Source organism: Spinacia oleracea, chromosome 5 (genome assembly GCF_020520425.1).
Source record: "Spinacia oleracea cultivar Varoflay chromosome 5, BTI_SOV_V1, whole genome shotgun sequence".
Classification (NCBI taxonomy): domain Eukaryota; kingdom Viridiplantae; phylum Streptophyta; class Magnoliopsida; order Caryophyllales; family Amaranthaceae; genus Spinacia; species Spinacia oleracea.
In genome coordinates this window covers 99,056,324-99,072,471 of record NC_079491.1, presented here as the reverse complement: position 1 = coordinate 99,072,471, position 16,148 = coordinate 99,056,324, and the positions used below count along the sequence as shown (strand labels likewise).

The 16,148-nt window shown below is 34.3% G+C and overlaps 1 long non-coding RNA gene and 1 pseudogene across 1 annotated transcript; one reads left to right on the top strand and one right to left on the bottom strand.

The window, feature by feature from the left end:
* Positions 1-6,807: 6,807 nt before the first annotated feature.
* Positions 6,808-15,110, bottom strand: LOC110798010 (bifunctional protein FolD 4, chloroplastic-like; annotated as a pseudogene).
* LOC130460706 (uncharacterized) lies at positions 7,724-13,615 on the top strand. The gene is made up of 5 exons (XR_008920771.1): positions 7,724-8,050; positions 8,821-8,973; positions 9,236-9,487; positions 9,576-9,635; positions 13,365-13,615. It is a non-coding gene; the product is annotated as an uncharacterized lncRNA (long non-coding RNA).
* Positions 15,111-16,148: the final 1,038 nt, after the last annotated feature.

The following is a 16,148-nucleotide window of genomic DNA, read 5'->3' as shown; positions in this document are numbered from 1 at the left end:
TATCAACAGAGTAAGATAAGAAACACGAATAAGAGAAATAAAACATTAATCGAGAACCTAATTGATCACAAATTAAATTCCACGAACAGAAAAATTGAAGAACAACAACAAAATAATCAGAAAAATCGAAGAACAATTACGGGCTAATTGAATGAAGAGAGAAAAATTAGAAAAAAAAAAAAAAAAAAACAAAAACGTACCTGGAGAATTGGAAGATCCACAAAGAAGCTAAAGGGATATGGAAGGAAGGAAGTTGAAGAAGATGAATACCCATAGCAGAGGATGTACGAGAGGAGAGAGAAAACTTGAGGATGAGAGAGACAGAATTCAGAAAATTCGATGGTGTGAGGGAGGTCATTCAACACGTCCAAAATTACTAATTTACCCTTAATGGTTTCATTTGGTCGGTAGATCGCGGGCCATTGGATTCGGTTACTTTGGACGGTTATGATCGCTTCACATCCTTCTCATTTTAATGATCTTCTCATTAGAGGGGGACCCTATATATATATATATATATATATATATATATATATATATATATATATATATATATATATATATATATATATATATATATATATATATATATACGATCAAACAAGTCTTGAATGTTCATAACTTGACCTAAGTATATGAGAATGAGTATTAGAAACCTATTATGGTTCATTAGTTGAGGGTTGGAAACGAAAACGACTATTTAAGTCAAAATATGACATGTAACGATAAAACGAGCCTTAAATGTGCATAACTTGACAAAAGTAGACGAGAATGAGTATTAGAAACCTAATAATAAGTATATTAAACATGTAAAGGATTTAGAATACCTATTGGTTCATTAGCTGAGAGTTGAGAGCGAAAACGACTATTTTAGTCCAAATATGACATATAACGATCACTTATCAAATATAATTTCACAACATGTATACTGATCGATAGTTTTTTTAGGCAGGGATTAGCTTATGACACGGATAGATCCAGGTGCAAATTTTTATTTACTTTTTTTTAGAATAAAGCTTTTTACTGATAACTAAAACATTAAAGTAAAATTCCCATTAATTTCATACAAATAAACTAACCAGACCACTCTCCACCAAAAACAACCTTTTATTTGTACTAGCTACCGTGAACTGGTAACTAAACACCTACCAAATTTCATTCTAGATATGAAGTTTCTTCATATTCTTAGATGGTACTATAATAAAATAACTGAGCTAAAATAAATGCTAGCAACATTATGACCTTACCTACTTGGAGAGGTGTCAGGGACATTCAGAGCAACACCCTTCAACGTAACCTTGCTAATAAACATTTGTTGAACATAGCACACCCATTGAGTTCTTACTTCGTCAATCTACTCTTTGTCATAACTTGAAAAATGACAACCTGAAAGAACTGCAAAACAACAACAGGGTAACAAGTTTAAAAGGGACCATTGTCAAAGAATTATGTAACGCTAAAACCAAACTTAAATTTGTTGCAAAAGATTTTGCTCTAAATGCCAAAAAGAAGTGTGATTCTGACTTAGATGCATTATAATATATGCTATGCTACATTTCTGGATCTTCTGGATTGTATACGATTTTTAAAAACCAGGATCTGGTGAATACCGAACTGCCCTTGTAAGTGACAAGATGCAAACGGGTGAGTGACAACATGAAAGGAAACTCCAAAAGTAACTATATTCTTCACAGAACAAATTAGGTATAGTCTTCACAATTATGTGGTCTAGCTCTGCCTTTAGTATATAATGGCATTACAGTGAGATTGTGAGAATTGCTTTTAGAAAGAACCGAATTTCACCCCTTACATATTTACTTCCTTTTCTTAAAACAATTTCAAGGGAATGAGTATATGCTTGATGAGAGACAAAATGGTACCTGTAGTTATAATGCTTGACAACAAAATATATAAGAGGTCCAACTCTGAGATGCTTTGAAATATTATTAAAACAGCACTGCAACCACAAGGAAACTAGTGAGACCAGGAAAAGTGGGCAGTGGGATTACATAACATGAGCCATCAAAAAGGTTTATAAGTACCCAACTAGTGAGACCAGGAAAAGTAGGCGGTGGGATTAGTGGATTACATAACATGAGCCATCAAGAACCTTTATAATCACATAAAACCTGTTGATATGAATCCTGTGGAAGAGCAATCAGTTGGTCTAAGCCTGACTCGATCATGGGGCACCAAATGCTCCAGTTGTTTATCTACCACTTCTACATATAAAATCACACTTCTTTTTGGCATTTAGAGCAAAATCTTTTGCAATAAATTTTCTCCAAAAATCGATATTGTTATCCCTGCATAGAGATAACAGTAAATTTACAAACCAACATATGTTAAAAGCATATGCTCAAAACGAAATCAGTCATAAGCCTAGCTCTGACCTCTGGTATGTGCTGCTGCTGATACATATAATGTGTGAGACGACGGGACACATCCCAGGTTAATACATGTGACCTAAGAGGCAAGTTCTGGGGTTAAAACTGTTGATGTTGTTGCTGTAGCTGAATTAATCTTTGTTTCTGCAAGAGACTAAGTTGGGAGGCTACATTAACTTGGGGATTCTTCCTTGGCATTGACATATGCTGCATGAGTTGACGTTGTTGTTGCTGATGCATGACCATGGACTGTCCTGAATTTTCGAGATCCATCTTTACAGGCCCCATAACTCGCATATTCTGCAATGTGGTTCCAACTGAACTTGATTTCGAAACTCTTAAAGACTGTATTTTATAATCAACTTAGTAAGATTAATAAATGTCAAGGTATGCAGCACATTGCAGTGTTAAATTACGGGAGGGGGCTCTTCAAAATTGATAGGCTGATACAGTAGCATAATGTATGAACATGACAGTAGAATCCAGCAACTACAAATATAATCATACTATTTTGATGCAATAATGTCTCATGTTTGACATGAGACATGAGGGAAAAGAGAACTTCCCAACCAAACATAAAAGTGACACAATAGTAAGCCCACTACTTTTTTGTCAAATAATTCCTAGCATGCTCGTACCAAAAGTTTGACCAGGTTAAACGTGGTACCAGTTATCCAACACATGCAATCACTTCCAAATATACACACAAAATGTAATCAAGACCTAGCATCGAGTTCTGTTTACATCACTGCCCTTTCCCAGCTTGTTGCAATCTGTAGAACAAAAATACGATGGAAAATGCGGAAAAAGAAGAGTCCCATTCATGAAATACCATACTAACAATAGAACAAGCATTAAGAACATAAATCCCCTTTGATTGTTGCTGTAATATTAGCATTTTCTTCATCTAACATAAAACTACATGACCTCATTTTCTTCCAAATCAACTTAAACAAGTAAAATACAGCAGCAACAACATCAAAAAAAAAATACAGCAGCAAGTCAGCAACAACAGATTACCTGACAATATGTCTGCCATTCTTTGAGGATCATGGAGCTTAAAATTCATGTTTAAAAAATTGTCTTATCAACTGTAAATACCATAGATAGAGAATAGAATCCACTTGACCAGTGTAAACAAGTAGAAATTGGTAAGAAATTACCATCAAACTGACAGAAGTTTATTCAACAATTACTGTATAATTTTATACTCAACTGGAATCTATGTCACGAATACTAATTCAACAAATGGAGTAATCAGTTCCAACAATATCCATCAGATATTAAAAATTAAAAAGAATACCAGTTGAAGCTAATTACACAAGGTATATCAAGTATAAACTGAACAACCCATTTCAATACGATGAACCCGATTAAACCCAATTAAACCATCAAAAAAATCAGCAATCACAGCAACCAAAATCCTCAAAAAACCCAATTAAACCTCTTTAAACCCTAGAAATTCCCATTCAAATTCAAAAACAACATTCACAACAAAATCGCAAACTAAATTCGTACAATTTATAAATTATATTCACAACAAAATTCGAGGAATATTTCAGCACACTACGCACAATAATTCGCATCTTAAATTACATAATAAATCGAAGTAATTCTCAGCAAAATCCTCTGTAAGTCGTAGATAAATCGAGCAATAATTCGCATAACAATTTGCACAAAAATTCGAAGCAAACAGAAAAAATATCAAACAAAAATCACAAATTTCGAACAAACCAAAAATTCAGAACTTGAGGAGAAAAATTTGAATAAGCTCATACCAAGAAAAACCCCAAATCGAACTCAATTGAAGTCATTGCCGGTCGAGTAGAGAGAATTGCGCAATGGTGGTTCTTCTTGTCGAGGTCGTCGCCGGTAGAGTGGAGATAATCGAGTGTTTAACTGCGAATTGAAGAGCAAGTGAAGAGTGGGCAGAGCAGAGAAGATGGAGAAGAAGAGTAGCGCGCGGGAGAGGCTAGAACAAAGGGGAGCACCAACAACAAAGGGGAAGCAGCGAGAAGTAGCTAGATTTCAAATTAAAACTCAAAGGATGCGCTTCCCGGAAATTGGAAAATTTGGTAATATTAATCCAACCTTTGACCGATTTTCTTTTATTAAGCCCACCTACGACATATTTTTTAATAATCCCACCTTTATTATCCAACAACTTTTATTGGGCCCAACAGGTCATAAAACTGTTGTAAGCGGCATTATTTCTCTACATGGCAGTACTCTCTCTCGATATATTCAGTCATCATCATCAATTCATCACCATCTCGTTGACTTTTTCACCGATTACCGGCCACTTAAGCCCAATAAAAGTCGTTGGGTAGTAAAGGTGGGATTATTAAAAAATATGTCGTAGGTGGGATTAATAAAAGAAAATCGGCCAAAGGTTGGATTAATATTACCAAATTTTCCCCGGAAATTAGGATGGTTCAGTTTTATTTATTTATTTTTGTTTTAATTTTTGTGAGTCAAAGGATGCCCTTGTTAAATAAGGGCCTCCTTTAACTACTCACCTTTGATGGTTTTTTTTTACTAGTGTTGTCATCCTCATTTCACATTATCATCCTAAATTCCTAACACATATCAAAATTTGATCTAACACGTATTACACCGTACAGGATTAGAAGTCAACAGGAGCATGACTAAACAGTTTCTCACCATCCATATGCTTTGAAGAGTAAAACATGTATTTTACGGAATGCTTTTTTTTTTTTATCAATGAAAACCTAATTCATCACTTGTCAATCATACAAGTTCAATGTTACCCCAACTAAAATATGCTTCTTATTCAATAAATCAGCCACAACATCACAGTCAAAACTAGGGAACTCAATGAAACAGATTATTGTGAATTTGTGATCAAGTGTCAAAATTCATTCATTACCCACATTTGTCACGTAAACTGATCACCCTTCGAAAAATACAAATCAACAACATTAAAAAACCAACAATGTTATAAAACGGTGAGAACTTTTCTATTAGTCCGAGATCAGGCTCATTCATGTAAGTTCAACGACTCGAACAAGAATTAAACCTAACATAAACTTGTTCGGAAAAGAAGTTAATACTCGTAGTAAACGTAGTTAGCTGCTCAAGATTAGGTGTCAAAATAATTAGAGTAAAGCTCGCCATGGAACTACTATAAAAACTGATTAATTTCAACCTCCAAAAAGCTACCTCTACTCCATAAGGCGCATTATCGAGCATTACAAAAAAACACTCGGTGAAACTCAACTATTGGGAATACAAGATCAACTATTGTAAGTTTCCTGAAACAGTTGACGGCCTACCAACTGTTTGAGGAAATGCCGCAAAGAATATGAGCTCAAAAGCAAGAGACATAGCCTCTAGTTAATTGGATTTCCTAAACGCATAAATTTTCTTAGAATTTAATAAGAAGAAATGAAATCCCAAATTTGCAGCTAAATACCAAAGACAAACGAAAATGATCAAAATGGTGCAAAATCTTACTTGAAAGTGAACTTCAATCAAACAACAGTAGTATACAAACGGACAATGAAGAATAGGCAAGGTTTTCAATTTGTGTTCATAGATGTTATTCAACTCCACCACAAATATTCCAAAAAATCATGAAATGAACAAAGTCCTAGAATTCTGCTCAAATTCAAAGCAGGGTTTGGAATTTTGGAATTTTGAAAGGAAACATCTTAGGTAGGGTAACTTTTGGAGTTCAAAGAAAATTTTATTAGAGTGCAACTTGTTTTTTCTTTTGTGCAAAACTGCGAATGAGCCGCAATACAAATTGGAGATGGAGGCTTGAAAATGTAATAATTTATGGTGCTCTTAGCCTTAACCAACCACGAGGCTGCGACCTTATTGGCTTATTGGTTTTGGAATGTGATTTGAGCACTTTTAGAGTTTCAAAAAGCAAATAAATTAGGAGTATCTTATACATAAAATGTGTTATTTAAAGAAAAAGAAGTTAAGAAGGGCTAATTAGGCCTTAACCGCGTTGATTTGGTGGAAAAAGAGGTCCACATTAAGCCAAGGTTTTTGCAATACAAATTATGTAGGATAATTTTGCTTCAAGTTACAACAGCTATATGGCCTGCTGGGGAATAAATATAATCCTACTGTAGGCTATAGTTAGATTGCGTGTATAATATACAAGTCAAAGATTTTGCACTTGTCAACCATCCACCTCATCAGCAAGCTTGTTAGAGAAAACGAACCTCACTTCCCAATAGATAAGGCGAAGATCCCTACAATCATTCAACACATTGAAGTATACTCCGTATATAACAATGTTTATTTAGATGGAGCAAATAAACATCATTCGTGCAATCGGGGCTTTCACATAAAAACAGAAACCTTAGTCTTTCAATAGCAAGCAACAACAACCATAAAATGAATTACATAACAGAAAGTTGCATATGTCATATGTCCATTTCCAATGGAGCCAAAGGTTCATTTGTTCTTTTGGTTTTGGAATGTAATGGACTAAATGAAAATGGCTCTTAAAACCTCTTCGCTTCCTTTCCATGAAGTAGAAGATGGTCGTCCCGTTATTGCTTTTGGGTCAATTGGAAACAACCTCTCTGCAATTGCAGGGGTGAGATTGCCTACGTCCGACCCCCCCTTATCCCGCTTCTCGCGGGAGCCTCTTTGAGACAATGGGGTAATGATAATGATAATGATGAAAGTTGCAGAGGTCATAGGAGGGAAACATACTTAGACAAATCCATATGCGCGCTTAACAGAATCCAGAGTATTGGAGAGCAGCATAGAGATTGTTACAGGTCCCAATCCACCCGGAAATGAGTAATTACAGATGCCACTCTTACAGCTTCTTCAAAGCATACATCACCACTTAAGTGGAATCCATGTTCCTTACTTGGCTCCTGCATGCCAGAATTATCAGTGCAGTACACAATTAATGTAATCAAATATCAAATATCAAATATCAATTATCACATGTATATATATATATATATATATATATATATATATATATATATATATATATATATATATATATATATATATGCCTTTCGCATATAAAGACTGCTATTATTGATAAACTGATAAACTACAAGGCAACACTTTGTTTGAATGCACTAGTAGAAAAAACCCCTGTTGCAACCCCCTTGTTGCAGCGTACATGTAATAATACGCTTCAACAACCAGTAGGTCAACGCGGGTCAAACTTTATAAAGGGTTGTTGCAGCGTACAAATTAATTGCCCGCAGCAAGAGAGTTTTTTGCAGCGTACAAAGTAAAAGCCCCCTGCAATAGCCCATTTATTTTGCAGCGTACAGATAAAAGCCCCCTGCAATAAAATTTTTTCGCTGCAAAGCTAATTAAGAAAAACATTTCATCTCAAACCTAAGGACCATTTCCACGCTCAGTACTCCCTCTTCTTCCCTCAGCTTTCCCTGCGTACTCTCTCACCTCCTCATTCTTCTTCTTCTTCATCTGCTCTCTTTCTCTCTCTAATTCGTGGTTTTTTTGGGTTTTTTGCAAGTAATTGTTGAAATTGGGTGAGGAGTGTGGATCTGGGAAGAATGCTCCTGATTTATTGCTCTGCGACGGTTGCGATCGAGGCTACCATTTATATTGTCTTAAGCCTATTCTGGCTGCTGTTCCTAAAGGCTCCTGGTTTTGTCCGCCTTGCTCCGGTGGCAAGAAGCCCAACAGTATGTTTCTGGGTTCTCTTTATTTTCATTTAATTTTATCTGAAATTTTGTGGGTCTTGTTTTCTCGTGCTTATACGCCATTTTACATTAATTTCAGCTAGAAATTTGTGGGTATTTTGATTGCTGAAGTTGGTCGGATTTAGATGTTATAATCAATTGTTCTGATTTTGGGTTTTGATCTATTTTAGGATTAATTGGGTTAGCAGTCTGTTAGTAGTTGATTTGATTTTCTGGGTTTTGTTAATTTGGTGAAATAGCTTAATATTGGATTGAATTGAAATTAGGGTTTGTTCCAGACAATCCCGATTTTAAAGATCGGATTAAATTGGGAAAGTACATTTGGGGAAAATGGGTGAAATGGTTTATTGCTTCAAATTGGAGAGAGAATCTAGTGGTGCATTGCTGGAACAAATGGTGAGATATGACACATTGCAATTTGCAAATAAAAAAATTGAGTGCTTTGCATGTTGATTTGGTTGAATTGTTGGAAATTGATCATTGCTTAGGTGGTCCAATTCTTGTAAAAATCCGTTGTTGGACTTGATTAATTGTCTTTAATTGTTCAAAATTATGGTTTCGAACTTTTGATTATTGAGTTTTCTAATGATTTTCATCCTTCTGGCTTTTGCACATTTAAGGTATCCTTTTTATAGATTATATTTACTCACCATTTTTGCTCTGGTTGCAATAAAGGAAGGGAAAGGTAATTGATTAAGGGGACTGCGGTTTGTTATAACAGCTACTGTGCTTGACTTTTTGTGTTATTTCAGCAAATCAATCAAATGATTGCGGATGTTGACAAGGATGGAAGTGGTGCCATTGATTTCGATGAATTTTGTCACATGATGACTGCTAAAATCGGAGAAAGAGACACTAAGGAAGAATTAATGAAAGCATTTCGTATAATCGACCAAGATAATAATGTAAACCTCTGTTTATTCTTGTTTTAGTGTCTTATTTCAGTCATCAGTGATTTGTTTTGTCTATTTGACCAATCTAGATTTTCCAGGTTTACGTACTAATCTTCTTTTGTGATATAAAAGTACAATCTCTGCATCTGTTTCCAGATTCTTTACTTGTAGATTTCCAATATGTAGTTCAAAATCCCCATATATATATATTGCAGGCCATTTTGGTAATTCCAGCTGTTATCTTACCTAAATATTGTATTGTTATCTGCTACAGGAACACTAATGTCCCTGTCTTCCCTGAAGAAGTATGTGTCACCTAGTTGGGGGCAGCCATTTGTAGGAGCTAGCATTTTGGCAGTTTCAGGGAATGGAGCTAGCATTTGGAGAGAGGCTGAACTTGAATCTTGGGACGACAAACTCAATAAAGGCCTGGTTGTATTTCGTGACGATGGAAGCTCAGAGACGGTGGGGGCAGAAGCAATGTCATTATCATTCGAGTGACAGATCGAAGTAGACTGATCATAAGGTTAGAAGTTGTTCACTCTTCTCTTTTCATGCTATTTGACATCTTGTAGCTTCATTTTTGTAACATCTTTAAAGATTTATTATTATAGACTCTACGAAGGCTTGCTCAGAACCGTGAGGCAGCAAGGAAAAGCCGGTTGAGGAAAAAAGTAAGACATCTAATTTTGTTTCTTGCATGTACTTTGGTGTTGGTTAATTATTTAATTTGTTTTCTCATTTAATTAATTAATGGAATTAGCTGAAGAAGGATTCCATGTGGGGAAAAAATAAGTCATAAAGCTAATATGAAAATCGGCTAAGTTTCTACTTGTTTTTATTTTTTGGTCTTTAACATGCTCTTGTATTATCTTTCTTTTTCTTTCCCTCCCTTTTTCTTTTTTGGAAATAGGCATAGGTTGTTCTTGGATTTGGGTGGAAATAGGCATATGATTAGTTGTAACTTTCCAAGACTCAATCCAATCTATTTATGTACATTTGAGACTTGTTTGACTATATAGGTCATATTTAGGCTAAAATGACATTTTCGCTCCCAACTTTGAACTAATGAACCTAAGAACTCATTTCAAACTTACTATATGATTTATATGATTAGCTTTAACTTTCCAAGACTCAATCCAATCTATTTATGCACATTTGAGACTTGTGTGGCCATTATAGGTCATAATTAGGCTAAAATGACATTTTTCGCTCCCAACTTTGAACTAACGAACCTAATGACTCATTTTATTCTTATTACATGATTAATATGCATAGTATTAACTTTATAAAACTCATTCTAATCTATGTATGCACATTTGAGACTTTGGTCGTTATAGGTCATAGTTAGGCTAAAATAAGTCATTTTCGCTCCCAATTCATAACTAGATAACCTAAGGATTCATTTCAAACTTATTACATGATTAATATGATTAGTTTTAAATTTCCAACACTCGTTCCAATCTATCTCTGCACATTCGAGACTTCTTTTGCCGTTATAGGTCATATATAGGCTAAAATGTCACTTTCGTTCCCAACTTTGAACTAACGAACCTAAAAACTCATGTCAAACTTAAATACATGATTCATATGATTAGTTTCAACTTTCCAAGACTTAATCCAATCTATTTGGTTTAGCATATTTTGGAATTAGTATGTGTTTAAAATTATCCAACCCCAGGCTAAAATGACATTTTCGCTCCCAACTTTGAACTTAAGAACCTAATAGCTCATTTTAAACTTATTATATGATAAATATGCTTAGTTTTAAGTTTCTTAGACTTATTATAATCTATTTATGCACATTTAATGCTTGTTTTATCGTTGTAGGTCATATTTAGGATAAAATAAGGTATTTTCGCTCCCAACTTTAAAATAAAGAACCTAAGGACTTATTTTAAACTTATTAGATGTTTAATATGCTTAGTTTTAAGTTTCTAAGACTTATTCTAACTACTTATACACATGTAAGGCTTGTTTGGTCGTTATAGGACATATTTAGGCTAAAATGACATTTTCGCTCCCAACTATGAACCAAAGAACGTAAGGACTCATTTTAAACTTACTAAATGTTTTATATGCTTATTTTTAACTTTCTAGGACTCATTCCAATCCATTTATGCACATTTAAGGCTCATTGTGTCGTTATAGATCATATTTAGGCTAAAATGACATTTTCGCTCCCAACTTTGAACTTAAGAACCTAATGACTCATTTTAAACTTATTATATGATAAATATGCTTAGTTTTAAGTTTCTAAGACTTATTTTAATCTATTTATGCACATTTAATGTTTGTTTTATCGTTATAGGTCATATTTAGGCTAAAATGAGGCATTTTCGCTCCCAACTTTAAAATAAAGAACCTAAGCACTCATTTTAAACTTAATACATGTTTAATATGCATAATTTTAACTTTATAAGACTCGTTCCAATCTATTTATGCACCTTTAAGGCTCATTAGGTCGTTGTAGGTCATATTTAGGCTAAAGTGCCATTTTCGCTCCCAACTTTGAACTTAAGAACCTAATGACTCATTTTAAACTTATTATATGATTAATATGCTTAGTTTTAAGTTTCTAAGACTTATTCTAATCTATTTATGCACATTTAATGCTTGTTTGATCGTTATAGGTCATATTTAGGCTAAAATGAGGCATTTTCGCTCCTAACTTTAAAATAAAGAACCTAAGCACTCATTTTAAACTTAATACATGTTTAATATGCATAATTTTAACTTTATAAGACTCGTTCCAATCTATTTATGCACCTTTAAGGCTCATTAGGTCGTTGTAGGTCATATTTAGGCTAAAATGACATTTTCGCTCCCAACTATGAACTAAAGAACCTAAGGACTCATTTTAAACCTACTAAATGTTTTATATCCTAGTTTTAACTTTCTAGGACTCATTCCAATCCATTTATGCCCATTTAAGGCTCATTGTGTCGTTTTAGGTCATATTTAGGTTAAAATGACATTTTCGCTCCCAACTTTGAACTTAAGAACCTAAGGACTCATTTTTAAATTATTATATGATTAATAAGCTTAGTTTTGAGTTTCTAGGACTTATTCTAATCTACTTATACCCATTTAATGCTTGTTTGATCGTTATAGGTCATATCTAGGCTAAAATAAGGCATTTTCGCTCCCAACTTTAAAATAAAGAACCTAAGCACTCATTTTAAACTTAATACATGTTTAATATGCATAATTTTAACTTTATAAGACTCGTTCCAATCTATTTATGCACCTTTAAGGCTCATTAGGTCGTTGTAGGTCATATTTAGGCTAAAATGACATTTTCGCTCCCAACTATGAACTAAAGAACCTAAGTACTCATTTAAAACCTACTAAATGTTTTATATTCTAGTTTTAACTTTCTAAGACTCATTCCAATCCATTTATGCCCATTTAAGGCTCATTGTGTCGTTTTAGGTCATATTTAGGTTAAAATGACATTTTCGCTCCCAACTTTGAACTTAAGAACCTAAGGACTCATTTTTAAATTATTATATGATTAATAAGCTTAGTTTTGAGTTTCTAGGACTTATTCTAATCTACTTATACCCATTTAATGTTTGTTTGATCGTTATAGGTCATATCTAGGCTAAAATAAGGCATTTTCGCTCCCAACTTTAAAATAAAGAACCTAAGCACTCATTTTAAACTTAATACATGTTTAATATGCATAATTTTAACTTTATAAGACTCGTTCCAATCTATTTATGCACCTTTAAGGCTCATTAGGTCGTTGTAGGTCATATTTAGGCTAAAATGACATTTTCGCTCCCAACTATGAACTAAAGAACCTAAGGACTCATTTAAAACCTACTAAATGTTTTATATTCTAGTTTTAACTTTCTAGGACTCATTCCAATCCATTTATGCCCATTTAAGGCTCATTGTGTCGTTTTAGGTCATATTTAGGCTAAAATGACATTTTCGCTCCCAACTTTGAACTTAAGAACCTAAGGACTCATTTTTAAATTATTATATGATTAATAAGCTTAGTTTTGAGTTTCTAGGACTTATTCTAATCTACTTATACCCATTTAATGCTTGTTTGATCGTTATAGGTCATATCTAGGCTAAAATAAGGCATTTTCGCTCCCAACTTTAAAATAAAGAACCTAAGGACTCATTTAAAACTTATTACATGTTTAATATGCATAATTTTAACGATCTAAGACTCGTTCCAATCTATTTATGCACCTATAGGCTCATTGGGTCATTATAGGTCATATTTAGGCTAAAATGACATTTTCGCTCCTAACTTTGAACTAAAGAACCTAAGGACTCATTTTAGACTATTAGGACATTGTCATTAGTTTCTTGAATGTTAAAATGTGATATTTAATTTGTATTTAATCTAATGTTTAATTTAAATTTCTGTTTTTGTAAAGGTCTACACTCCGAGGATTGCGCCTTATGCGAGGAATTTGATGTGGTTCGTGAGCAATGGGCCAAGTTTTTTACCAGCAAGTATTTATTATTGGCTTTAGCGCGCTTGATCGAGTTGGTTTAGTTGTTATAGAATAAATTTTATATTAAAATGTATGTTTATGTTGAAATTGGAACATATATTTAAATGTAATATGTGCACTTAATTTGGTTTTGGGATATATAGTATACAAAACTCCAGTTGTTGTTTTTATATTTGTTATACAGGTTGCGTTATTCTATTATTGTTTTGACAGGTTTCTATATTTGGTGCAAGACACTCTAGGTATCCCTAAACAAAATTAGAATTTTCCCGCCAAAAGTGCTTTGTTGCAGCGTACATATATATTGTACGCTGCAACAAGGGAAAAAAATTTCGCAAAAATTTAGACTTGTTGCAGCGTACAAATAAATGTACGCTGCAAAAAGTTGAGTCTTTTGCAGCGTACATATATATGTACGCTGCAACAAGTCCAAATTTTTGCCAATTTTTTGGCACTTGTTGCAGCGTACATCTAAAAGCCCGCTGCAACAAATCACTTTTTGCAGCGAACTTGTACGCTGCAACAAGTTCAGACTTGTTGCAGGCCCCCCAGTTGCAGCATACGATGTACGCTGCAACAGGGGTCTAAAAGCCCGCTGCAATAAGGGTTTTTTCTACTAGTGATGGGACACAAAATGTTCACAATTATTACCTTAACTGCATTGGTTCCTGCATCTATAACCACTGCACCCGGTTTTAACCCATTGCCTCGGACCATGTTTGGCACACCTACATCTGTAATGATTATATCTGCCTCTAGGGTTATTTCTTGTGGCTTCTTGGTGAATGAATGCACAACACTAACAGTAGCTTGGTGCCTCTTCCAGACAAAATGCAAAAAAATAAAAAATAATGACCAAGTAAAAATTAACTTCTCCACATAAAATAGACAAGTGATATGCGATAAGTACCTGCAGCAACAATGAAACAGGCAGTCCAACAATTTTGCTTCGTCCAATCACAATTTCATTCTTTCCCAGAATTTCAATACCAGACCTCAACAATACATCAATACAACTTTTGGCTGCACATGGAACAAATAAAGGTTCCCTCCCCTTCATTGCAAGACATCCCACATTCAAAGGATGAAAACCATCTACGTCCTTTTCGGGATCAATAACATCCATCATTTTCTTCTCGTACAAATGCTGAGAAAATCATGTACGTCCCACTAAACCAGGAAAACTTAAAAGGATTAATACAATAAAAAGTTACTTGTGGAAGGGGAAGTTGCACAATAACACCATGAACTGATGGATCTTTGTTTAGATTTGAAACAGCCTCAAGGGCTTCATCCTCAGTACAATCTGCACGCAGCTCAACCACAGAAGAAGAAATTCCAACTTCATCACAAGCTTTCACCTTGATATGGATAAAAGAGTGAGAATCATCTCTTTCACCAACCAAAACAATTGCCAAACAAGGTTGTTTCCCAATAGTATCCTTCATCCTCTTAACATCGTCAGCAATTTGTGACTTAATTATAGAAGCAATAGACTTCCCATCAATGATTTCAGCACTCGCCCCATCAGCTGTTTCAAAAAACATAATTTACACACTTCATACTTCCTATTAGTACTTGTTGGAGATTGATTGATTCATGAACAAAACAAAATGAGTTAAGAAAATCATCATAGAAACAATGCTTCCAATGGATTCAAATTCCACCAATTCAAGCATTAATTGGCGTACCAACAAAAAGAAAATTCAGATTCAACATGCCAAACAGGCCCATGATAGCTTAACCCCCAATCACAGAACAAAAGAATGTCAAAGGGAAGATAACAAAATATTAGGATTCAATGTAGGAAACTGGCCATTATAAAGTCAAAATCAAAAAAAAGGAAGGGAAAATGAAATTACATTGAGGTGTTAGTGGAAGGTTGAGGAGAGGTTGCAGAAGGCCAGACATCAGGAAGGTCAAAACCTAGATGATTTAAACTGGCAGACTTGCCAAATCCACTGTTTGTTTGGGACATCTTCTTTCTCAGAGATTGCAGGTTACAAACAACAAGAAGAGAGATTTACTTAAGAGAAATGCAGTTTAAAGGTTATCCAGAATGATGAACATTTACACTTAATTTATACGGAGGCTATCATAAGAAAATATTAATCCAAGAATCTTGAGCCACCTGGCCTATCATAAAGTCTAGTTGTCAACTGTACTCGCCCTTTCACGCATCTCTGTCAGCACTGAGTCGCGTTGGTCTTGAGTATTACGGTCTTCACGGTGTTTACAAGTACAGGAGAACACTAGTCTTGGCATGTATACAAGACGTACACTTTACCTAATTCATGAATTTACTAATTTAAATTACACTTTTAATGTGACATACATCCAATATATATATAGACATCTACTTTTTTTACTATGAGTCTTGTGTTAGGGTATAAAATCCCAATTATGGTCCCGGGCCGGATGGGCTGTATGATGTTGGTTTAAGATATCGTTTACTAGATTCTTATATAAACATTAAGAATGTAGGATAATAAATTATAACGTGTATTAGTGGGTTCACATAGAAGTTCAAAGTTACAGAAAAATTACACAACATGTACTAACTAACAACAGACATCTGTGTAACAAGACTCACAACACCAATGGAAAGGATCAACACAAAATCAACATCGATAAAACAAAACAGAACAAAAACAACAGTAGAAAAACTATGCAAGGCAATGTAATCCTTACATCAATAGTCAG